Here is a 12,261-nt window from a genome sequence, read left to right on the forward strand (position 1 = left end):
TCCGCATCCGGATTCATCTGACAAATGCCATCAGTTTGCGTCCGGATTGCTGGATCCAGCAAACAGTTCCGGCGACGGGAACTGCCTGCTGGAATTCTCTGCAGCAAGTGTGAAAGTACCCTTACACTGCCCATTGTCTATGTATAAACGCCCAATTCTACCAAGGTCCCACATTTCCCCATAGAGTATTTATTCCCCCTTGGGGCCTCCACACAGTAGTGATGCTCTCTTAGGCCCCCTGCACACGAACGTGTGCTTCCCGTTGCCGTATTGCGGACCGCATTTGCGGATCCGCAATACACGGGTGTCGTTCCGTGGGCATTCCGCATTACGGATGCGGACCCATTCACTTGAATGGGTCCGCAAATCCGAAGATGCGGAATGGAAGCATGGAACGGAACTCTACGGAGTGCTTCCGTGGGGTTTCCCCCCGTACTTCCATTCTGCAAAAAGATAGAACATGTCCTATCTTTTTGCGGAACAGCCGGATCGCGGACCCATTCAAGTGAATGGGTCCGCGATCCGCTGCGGCTGCCCCACGGACTGTGCTCGTGCATTGCGGGCCGCACCACGACCACGGGGCGCACACATTTTTTATGCCCTCCAAGTGACCCCCTAATAGTAAGAATGACCAATTAAAGCTCCCATCACAATAATGCTGCCCTTTTAGTGCCTACTCATAATAGTGAGCCTCTGCAGTTTAAATAAAATAGAAAAGTAATTCTTACCTAGCCCCGTTCCTCTGAAGAGTGGAGCACATCCTCCCCGGCCTGTGCTCTTTCCTGCTCAGCGCGAGGTGCACCTGCCGGGGAATGGTGGATGGCTCCCTGCTTCACCATTGTATTCAGTGGTAGATGCGTCCTCAGGACGAGAATACAGTTGCAATTGTCACATGCCACTGAAATCTGGGACTTTCCCACCGGATCCGGGATTGCTGGGAGGTATGAATACGTATATTATATATAGCTATGTATCTCTGAACATCAGGCTACAATAAGATAAAGGCTACAGAATTGACGTCATTAAGCTAATCAATATCGATATTCAACATGCTCAGGTAATTATACTGGTCACCTATGGCCTGATCGAGCAAGGACTGTGCAGAGGAGACCTACAGAATGTTTGATGAAAAGTTCTGCAGTTTCCTAACATACTTTATATTTCAATTACAAACTTTTCAAGACCTCAGTGATGGAAAAACCCAACGTCACACTGGAAGGCTGAAAACCATGTGTTGCCCATACAGGTATATGGGTCACTACCGTGTACCAGATGTCAGGCACCTGCATCAGTAGGAAGGATTTAGGCTAGGTCTACACAACGACATTTTGTCGTACCAATGTCGCGCAACAATTTTTATAATGGCAGTCTATGGTGTCGCGCTGCAACATGCGACAGTTGCAAAAAATCCATTCGAGATGGATTTTTCTGCGACTGTCGCGTCGCAGCATGTTGCAGTGCGACGCCATAGACTGCCATTATAAAAATTGTTGCGCGACATTTGTACGACAAAATGTCGTAGTGTAGACCTAGCCTTATAGTCACTGAATGTATACTAGAAAGGCCACATTCCTGCACAGAGGATGTATTAGAACATGTACAATGAGTAGGCTTTAATACAGTGGATTAGGAAATCGATCACACGTCAGAGTTCCTGTGTGGGACTAATAAAGTGGTAAAAATAAGAATGAAATAAAGATTTTATTTTTTTTTTTAAGTAAAAAAATAAAATAAAAATCCACTCTTTTCCCAAAAAAACATTTTCTTTTTTTTTTTTTTATGTTTTTTATTGTGCAAAAGTAAGCATAACTCATAACTTTTAAAAACCCCAAGGAAGGAAGAAGACTCAGCAGACGGGTTGACGTAACTGCCTCATGTCTGCCTGTCCGAGAGGGCGCTTCACCACTGTATTCCAAAACTATCTGATACAGTGGAAATCGGGACGTGCCACAGCCCTTCCACGACCGCGGGATAGACGCTAAAATCTGGGACTGTGCTGCCAGATCTGGGACAGTTGGGAGTTGGGGTGAGCAAATTGCGCTTCAGATCCAAGATCCAAAATAGATTCGTTCCCCAGCTTCGTTGTAATGCTGTACAGAGGCCTGTCTCCTTACGACATTAAAATGTATGGGCTGCGCGGCGGAAAAATCCGGCAAGTTCGAAGACTCGGGGGACTTCTGTGAATAACTTCGGCCTTCCATTCTATGACTTTAAAAACAGGAATCCGAAGTCGGCTTTCATACTGGTCGGTACCGATACAGACTTCAGATTCCGGTTTTAAAATGTTTTTAAAGTCGTAGATTCGAAAGACGAAGTTATTCACCGAAGTCGCCCGAGACTTCGAAGTTGCCGAATTTTGCCACTACGCAGCCCATACATTTTAATGCTGTAAGGAGACAGGTCTTTGTACAGCATTACAACAAAGTTGGGGAATAAATGGATTTCAGATCTTGGATCCGAAGCGCGATTCGCTCACCCCTAGTTTAGAGGTATGAAGTAGTCAGGCTATTTTCAGATATGTTGTACAGCCTTCCAGCAGGTAGCAGGTGAGTTTACTTGTGACCATTCAATCCTGTTTTTGTTTGAAGTCACTGGTCCTCTCCTTAAACTTTTAAATATTTTTTGGAGTCGAAGAACAGATCAATAGCTAAAGCTCAGGTACACGTCTGCCACCTAGTGGTCTTGTAGTAACATTACACAAAAAGCATCTGTTCTCTTCAGATACCTGTAACCCACTGGAGATCTGGGAGGTTCTCTCTTTTATTATTCCCAACTTTACTACATTAAGGGCTCATGCCCACGGCCGTGTCCCCCGGGCCCGTGCTGCAGACCGCAAATTGAGGTCCGCAATGCACGGGCACGACTGTGTAGCAGCCGCATGCAGATTGCGGACCTATTCACTTGAATGGGGTCCATAATCCGCATCCGACGGTCCGCACCGCAAAAAAGTAGTGCATGCACTACATTTTTTGCGGTGCGGAGGCACGGCCAGAAACACCACGGAGGCACTCCGTAGTGCTCCTGTGGGGTTCCGATCCGTGCCTCCGTTCCGCATCTCCGCGATTGCGGACACATTAAAGTGAACGGGTCCGCGATCCGTGGAGCACACGGCTGATGCCCGTTTATTGCACCTGTATGTGGGCTGCAATACTGCCACTGCCGGTCAACGGCCGTGTGCATGAGCCCTAAGGCCCCTTTCACACGGGCGAGTTTTCCGCGCGGGTGCAATGCGTGACGTGAACGCATAGCACCTGCACTGAATCCTGACCCATTCATTTCTATGGGGCTGTGCACATGAGCGTTGTTTTTCACGCATCAGTTCTGCGTTGCGTGAAAATCGCAGCATGCTCTATAGGCCTCTTTCACACGAGCATGACGTATTGTTCAGGGTGCGTTCAGTGAAATTCGCACTATTTTGCAAGCAAGTTCAGTCAGTTTTGTCTGCGATTGCGTTCAGTTGTTCAGTTTTTTCCGCGCGGGTGCAATGCGTTTTGATGCGTTTTTCACGCGCGTGATAAAAAACTGAAGGTTTACAAACAACATCTCTTAGCAACCATCAGTGAAAAACGCTTGCTTGCGGATGCAATGCGTTTTTCACGCAGCCCTATTCACTTCTATGGGGCCAGGGGAGCGTGAAAAAACGCAGAATATAGAACATGCTGCAATTTTCACGCAACCCAGAACTGATGCGTGAAAAACAACGCTCATGTACACAGGCCCATTGAAATGAATGGGTCAGGATTCAGTGCGGGTGCTATGCGTTCATGTCACACATTGCACCCGTGCGGAAAACTCGCTCGTGTGAAAGGGACCATATTCTGCGTTTTTCACGCAGCCCTGGCCCCATAGGCCTCTTTCACACGGGCGTCATGTTTTTTGGCCGGATGCGTTCAGGGTGCGTTCAGTGAAAAGCTTGCGATTTTTCATGCGAGTGCGTTGTGTTCTTGCGTTTTTCCCGCGCGTGTGACATGCGGATGGCATGCGTTTTTCACGCACGTGAAAAAAAACTTATCCATCCACTACATTCACCTGTAACTGCAAACACAATATAAATACCCCCAGCATGCAGTGTTTTGTTGGACAGCTCCATTTTTTTGTGGAGTGGTTTGTGTGTTTGTTATTGGATTATCCTTTGCAGGATGTCCACTTTCACTGTATCATCCACTGACCATGTCTTCTTGCACTGGCTGGTCTCCCGCTGTTTTGGAGAGCAGCCAGAAATGATTGAGGAGGAGCCGTGGAGGAAGCGGATGTGGGTGCATCCTATACTTTCGCAGCGGGCCAGCAAAGGTCTCTTTGTTGGCTTGTACGCTGAGCTCCGTGCGCACCCTCCAAAGTTCTTCAATTATTGCCGCATGTCGGTGTCTACGTTTGATCGTCTGTTGGAGGAGTTGAGGCCTTCCTTAACTTTCCGGGACACCAATATGCGGCGGAGTGTGTCACCTGAAGAACGGCTTATTATTACTTTAAGGTAAGACTATATATATTCTCAGACTAAATACTTTAAGGACACCCTGTTTTCCAATACATAGTTGTTAGGTCAATGGCCTATGTCTTCTAAACTTTTCATATTATATGCCTGAGGACGTAAATGTAGTAGACCTGTATTTAAACTGTGTGTGGTTAGATTAGTCACACCAGAATCCAGTTCCGCAGGGGTTAATAATGCAAATGCAGCCTGTAATGATGAGGACACTTCACCTGTGTGTGTATGTTAATTGTCTTGAACTTTATGAAGCTTTAAATGCTATTCCTTAGTTTTATCTCAGAATATAAATCATATGTTTCAAAAATCTACCACTATGTGCTCGTTTCATTTATATTTATCAGCCACTTTCCCATTAAGTAATGTGCTAGATTTATAAACATATGCTATGAAAGTGTCTAATTCAATTTTTTTTTTTGTCTTTTCAGATATCTGGCAACTGGTAATTCTTTTTCGTCTTTACATTTTGTTTTTCGAATGGGCACTTCTACAATTGCTGGCGTGGTACGGGCTACATGTGCCGCCATTTGGTTGACACTGAAGACTTCAGTGCTGCCACATCCAACCAGGCAGCAGTGGCTTGATATAGCCCAGGGCTTCCAGGAGAGGGCTCAATTCCCAAATTGTATTGGTGCCCTTGACGGGAAGCACATACGGGTTAAGAAGCCACCGAACTCAGGGAACTATAATTATAAACAGTTTCTCTCTGTAGTTTTGTAGGCCTTGGCTGACACAAACTACAGGTTTATAATTGTAGATATTGGGTCCTATGGAAGTACTGCAGATGCTCGCATCTTCAGGGCTTCCAGAATGGGTCGCTGGCTTCAGTCCAACCAACTGGACGTACCACAGCCAGCAAACCTTCCTGGTTCCTCTGGCCCACCAGCACCTTATGTGGTTGTAGGGGACGAGGGATTTGCCCTTTCTAGCCACGTGATGCGTCCTTATCCTCGACGCGGTTTGGATGCCAAGAAGCGCAATTTTAATTATCGGTTAAGTAGAGCCAGAAGATTTGTGGAGTGCACATTCGGAATTTTTTCAAATAAATGGCGGGTTTTCCAGTCGGCAATACAGCTGGCACCACAAAATGTCAATGTGGTCATCAAGGAGTGTGTAGTGCTGCATAACTACATACGCACCTATGAGGCCACACCTGATGAAGACGCCCAAGTGTCCAGTACACCATCACCAAGAGAGACTTTACTACTTGGACGATCTGGATATGCTGGACTCAGAGAGCGGGTATTTTTTTCGGATTATTTTATGTCCCCTATCGGTTCTTTTCCTTTTCAGCAGTAGTCCTCAATTCATGGACTTTTGTGTTTGCCAGTATATTTTCCTAACCTGGATGGTTTGAGTTTAGTTACTTTTTTCATTTTTTAGTTAGGGACTCGCAAGATAATGAGGACCCTTGACATGGGTTGCGAGCTTACATATTTTGCTACCAAATAGTCTCATCTACATGGTATGTGAAATATGTACTAATACCTCATTTATCTATTAGCTACACTTTGTTTCATAACATTTTACAGTGCTAAATGTGGCAAAATGAGAGAATTTTTACAAAATGATTTTATGTATAATACTGAGTAAAATAAATGTGTTAATATTGATTATATGGTGTTCTAGGAGTATAGATTTGTTGGTCTAACATGTTCTGTATATATGTGTAATAAAGCATACTTATTAAAATTACGTAGGACCTACATTTTGATGTAAGAACCCCTAAAAATAAAAAGTATTGAACGTCAATGTTTGTGTGCAAAATTAACATTTCATATGTGTCCTATGTGGTTACTAATGTTTCTTAAACATTTTCTATCTATATATTGTGGTATGTGTATGCACAATAAAATTACATCTGCCACATTAGAAACTTAAAAAACAAAAATGTGTTTTATTGCACATAATGTGAAAATAAATTCTCTGTTATATTAAAATAAAATTATTTGTATCACAAAATTTCTATAAATTAACATACTGCCTTGATGGCGATGAAGGTCCCTGATAAGGAGGGGCTGAGTATTGTGAGGGTCCAGCTTAATTTGTAGCTTGGCCCTCATAAGGAGTCCCGGAATACTGGCTCTGGGAAGGAGCCCTTGAATATTGGGCCTGGGAAGAGGGCCCAAGGCATTGTGGTGGGCCAGCTTGACTGGGCGAGGGTCCCGGAGGACCATAGCTAAGTTCACCCTGAATCTGGGGCACATATGGTGCCATTAGTGGGCCATAATGATCCCTTGGGAAGGGGGGGCATTTGTTGATGGTCCGGTAATGGCTGGGAAACTGTGGGGTTGTTGGGGACAAATAGTTGCCCATAGCGGCGCATATTTTCCAGTGCGTCATGCATTACAGAGGGATCGGTAAGGGAATTTGCTAGCTCCAGAACGATTTCGACCGAAGTTCTCGTTCGTAATAATCGTTCTGGAGGTAGCTGCCGCATATAATGGGCCAGACTACGGGCAAACATATCATGATGATCCTCCTGCCGGGCCCGAGATAAATAATCCAGAACTTGGACATTAACGTTGGACTCGGCAGGAGGATTTGCCCGTTGTCTGGACCTGCTGGGTAGAGCCAGAGGTGGGGGGGGGAGGGAATCAGCTCCTGATGCTGCAGGAGGCTCGGAAGGTGCTGGTCTGGGTCCCAGAAGAGTCTCCTGCTGGCCAGCTGTCGTCTCCTCTTCACAAGCACTTAATTGTGGAGCCGAATCTTCTCCTTCCTCCTCTAGGTTGTCCTCCGTTCTACAAAATGATTAAAATACATACACATGACGATTAGAAATAATCCTTGCACATATTCCTGTCATGAGCTACACAATCTACATTTGTCACATAGTACTAACTGGCCCAACAAACGGGGGCGTCATTATGTCAAAACATTCGGGGCTTGTGCCCCAGATGCTTTGTCCAGTGCCCTGAATGTTATGCTGGATTGCTGGTAGCATTTTTTGGGCATATTCCAGGGACTTTTTATATTGATTGGAACTGGGCAACCCCACAGATCACCCCCCACCCCGCTCCTGATTTTTTATTTCCTTGCGGAATTGGTCACGGCAGCTCCGCCAACGATTCTTGACCTCTTCAACTGGTAATAGAAAGGCAAGAAAGGAACATGTATCAATTTCTAAAGTGATAGGTAGACTAACGTATAACAAGGCCTATATACTAGGGAGGACAACATGGATCAAACATGTATACATTGTTTACCTACTTAAATTCTTGCGTCTTTGGCCTTTGGTCGTTTCCCATATGGGTGCAAACAGATCCTGGGTAACCTCCACCCAGGCAGCGTCCTTCTTATATCTGTCCTGGTATTCTGAAGACCGAAGTTCCCAGAGGCAGGGCCTATCCTGCACCAGGACAATACGTTTGTCAACATCCATGGCACGTGGAGTTTTTGGCATTTTGAGGATATTTGGCTCCGCAAGGGCTTGAAAAAGCTGCAGACAACTTCTCCCTCATGTGCTGCCACAAACCACACGCAGACAGACACAGAGAAAAAAAAAAGCCTACTTCCTGTATTATATCCCATGAGTGTTGCTAAGTTACTTGCGTGAAAAACGCAACGCATAGTATCCGGATGCATTGCGTTTTTCACGCAGCCCCATTCATCGCAGCATGCTATATATTCAGCGTTTTTCACGCGGGGGGGGGGGGGGGGGGGGGGGGGCGCAATGGCCACCAATGAATGTACAGTAATACAGGGGAGGGAGGGGGGCACACTGGCCACCAATGAATTTAAAACTGGGGAGGGAGGGGGGTCTGCCCCCTCCTGACTGGCAGCACCTGATCTCTTACAGGGGGCTATGATACGCACAATTAACCCCTTAGGTGCGGCACCTGAGGGGTTAATTGTGCGGATCACAGCCCCCTGTAAGAGATCGGGTGCTGCCAGGCAGCAGGGGGCAGTCATGTACACAGTTCTTAGTATATTCTAACTTGAAGCGTCCCCATCACTATGGGAACGCCTCTGTGTTAGAATATACTGTCGGATCTGAGTTTTCACGAAGTGAAAACTCAGCTCTGAAAAAGCTTTTATGCAGACGGATCTGCGATCCGTCTGTGTGAAAGTAGCCTACGATCACGGATGCGGATGCCAATCTTGTGTGTATCCGTGTTTTTTCACGGACCTATTGACTTGAATGGGTCCGTGAACCGGTGTCCGTCAAAAAAAAAAAAAAATAGGACAGGTCATATTTTTTTGACGGACAGGAAACACGGATCACGGCCACGGATGAATGGTGCATTTTCCGAGCTTTCAACGGACCCATTGAAAATCACGGAAAACGGAACAACGGCCATGGATGCACACAACGGTCGTGTGCATGAGGCCTAAGGGTCAGTTTGTAGATATGCTACCTTCCTCTATCTAATCATATTATTATCTATGTCTCTCAGACTGCCCTCCCTACTATCACAGACCAGTCCACAGAGAGGTTAGGAGGAGATTTTTAAGATCCTGAAATCGCAGCGGTTATTAGGAAACTCCTGGCCTGGATGGATTCACTCCAGTCTTCTATAAACATTGTAGACACCTTCTTACTCCTTTAACCACCTCCCGACCGCCTAACGCACGGATGCGTCCGGAAGGTGGTTGATTCATTCCTCCTGGACGCATCCGTGCGTCATCTCGCGAGACGCGAGATTTCGGGTATTGCCGGCCCGCGCATGCGCATCGCGGGCCGGCAAAAGTTAAAGAACAATTTCGTCACCAGCCTGCCAGCAACGATCATTGGCTGGCAGGCTGGCGATTTTCAAAAAATCCAATCACAAGCCATATAACAGATCATATTAGTAAATATGATCTGTTATATGGCTTGTCTGCTCCTGTGCTGGTCCTTTTCGTCGGTTGGATCCAGCACAGGAGCAGACTGAACTGTGAGTACACCAAACACTACACCTTAGCCCCAGATCACCCCCCTGCACCCCAATTAACCCTTTGATCACCCCTTTGATCGCCCCTGTCAATCACTAGTGAAAGGAAAAAAAGTGATCAGTGTAAACTGTCACTTTTTTTTTTCCACTAGTATTGGCTGTTAGGTTTTAGGGATAGTTTAGGCCCCTTGGTTAGGTAGTTAGCGTCAGTTAGCGCCCAGCCCACTGCACCGCAGTCACTTTTATTCGCTGATTAGCGTATCGCTAATCAGCATTTGTACTTTTATAGTATCTGTAAGTGATCAAAACTGATCACTGTCAGATCTATACTTGTATTAGTGTCACCTTAGCTCGCCCTCCACCCAAAACGCAGTGTTTGCCCGATCAGGCCTGATCGGTCGCCCACACGTGCGTTCACCCACGCCCGCCCCGCCGCAGTGACAAAAAATTTTTTGTTTTTTGATCACTGCACATTCACTGTACACGCACTGCGGCGATAAAAAAATCAGTTTTGATATTTTTTATCAACCGCAGCGGCCTCCGGTACTTCGCTAGCCTCCCCTTTGTAAGACAGGTTTGCTTTTTTTCTTGGGTAGTCTCAGGGAATACCCCTAAATTTAGTAGTCCAAAATGTCAAACAGGGGGTATTCTTCTGAAGAGGCCTACAGGATTCTGACCCAGTCGGATGAGGAGTGGGAACCCTCATCTGACGAATCTAGCGGGTCAGAATATGAACCTGTGGAAAGCAGTGGCTCTCTGACCCAAAGTTCGGACGAGGAGGCTGAGGTCCCTGATAGCACCAGGCGTACCCGGCCCCGTGTCGCTAGACCACAGGTTACGCAGGATCCGCTTCAAGAGCAGCAGAGTGGGGCTGGCGCTGTCGGATCACGTGGTGAGGCATACACCAGCAGCGCAGCCCTTCCTGGACCTAGTACCAGCACTGCCGTACAACATGGTGAAGTAGCGAGCACCAGAAGGGCAGTTGAAGCTGGTACGGTGGCACGTGCAGTAGTTACCCCGTCGCAGCCACCGCACAGACAGGCCCGTAGAGCCCCTAGAGTCCCTGAGGTGCTGGCAAACCCTGATTGGCAGTCACCAACTTCAGCCGCACCTGTAGTTCCCCCTTTCACCGCCCAGTCTGGAGTTCGGGTTGAGACGGCTCAAATCGGTTCGGCCCTGGGATTTTTTGAGCTGTTCTTGACTGCGGAGCTCTTGGACTTAGTCGTGGCAGAGACAAACCGGTATGCCACACAATTTATAACCGCAAACCCGGGAAGCTTTTATGCCCAGCCTTTCCGGTGGAAACCAGTCCAAGTTTCCGAAATTAAAATTTTTCTGGGCCTTCTCCTCAACATGGGTCTAACTAAAAAGCATGAATTGCGGTCATATTGGTCCACGAACCCAATTCATCACATGCCCATGTTCTCTGCTGCTATGTCCAGGACACGATTTGAGACCATCCTCCGTTTTCTGCATTTTAGCGACAACACCACCTCCCGTCCCAGAGGCCACCCAGCTTTTGACCGGCTCCACAAAATTCGGCCCCTCATAGACCATTTCAACCAGAAATTTGCAGATTTGTATACCCCCGAGCAAAACATCTGCATAGACGAGTCCCTAATACATTTTACCGGGCGCCTTGGCTTCAAACAATACATCCCAAGCAAGCGTGCCCGGTATGGGGTCAAATTGTATAAGCTCTGTGAAAGGGCCACAGGCTATACCCACAAATTTCGTGTCTATGAGGGAAAAGATCAGACCCTGGAGCCGGTCGGTTGCCCTGACTACCTGGGGAGCAGTGGGAAGACAGTCTGGGACTTGGTGTCACCCTTATTCGGCAAGGGGTACCATCTTTATGTGGACAATTTCTACACAAGTGTGGCCCTCTTTAGGCATTTGTTTCTAGAACGGATTTGCGCCTGTGGCACCGTGCGACCTAGTCGCCGGGGCTTCCCCCAACGGCTTGTTACCACCCGTCTTGCAAGGGGGGAGAGGGCTGCCTTGTGTAATGAAGAACTGCTCGCGGTGAAATGGAGAGACAAGCGTGACGTTTACATGCTCTCCTCCATTCACGCAGACACGACAATCCAAATTGAGCGAGCAACCCGTGTCATTGAAAAGCCCCTCTCAGTCCACGACTATAATTTGCTCATGGGAGGGGTGGACTTCAATGACCAGATGTTGTCTCCGTATTTAGTTTCCCGCAGAACCAGACGCTGGTATAAGAAGGTGTCTGTATATTTGATTCAATTGGCGCTGTATAATAGTTTTGTTCTCTACAGTAAGGCTGGGAGAACACGATCCTTCCTCAAATTCCAGGAAGAGATCATCGAGAACCTCCTGTATCCAGAAGGTTCCGTGGCCCCATCCACCAGTGTAGTTAGCCGTCTACACGAGCGACATTTCCCCAATGTCGTTGCTGGTACCTCAATCCAACCGTCACCCCGAAAAAGATGTCGTGTCTGTAGCAGGAGTGGAATAAGGCGTGACACCCGCTATTTCTGTCCTGACTGCCCTGACCACCCTGCCCTATGCTTAGGAGAGTGTTTCCGGAAGTACCACACACAGGTACACCTAGCATAGGGATCACATCTCACCAGGACAGGCACACAGGGCTATTAGGGCCCATTCACTCACAGCTGCTGCAAACGTCTCCTTTCACATGGGACAAAGTGCATAACGTACTTCGCCACATCTTTGGGCGATTTGCGCTTTGCACATTGACCCATGGGGAAGGAGAGGTTTGTTCTATAAAGGTAAAAAAAAAACAAAAAAAAAAAAAACACCAGTAAGCAAAAAGGTTAATGTTCAGTTCAAAAAGTTAAAGTTTCTATGTTCTCTTCCAAAGTTAATAAAATTATTGTGTTGCGGCCTGGTTTTTTCTCTTTTTTTTTTTTTTTT

This window comes from Bufo bufo, chromosome 1 (assembly GCF_905171765.1).
Source record: "Bufo bufo chromosome 1, aBufBuf1.1, whole genome shotgun sequence".
Classification (NCBI taxonomy): Eukaryota; Metazoa; Chordata; class Amphibia; order Anura; family Bufonidae; genus Bufo; species Bufo bufo.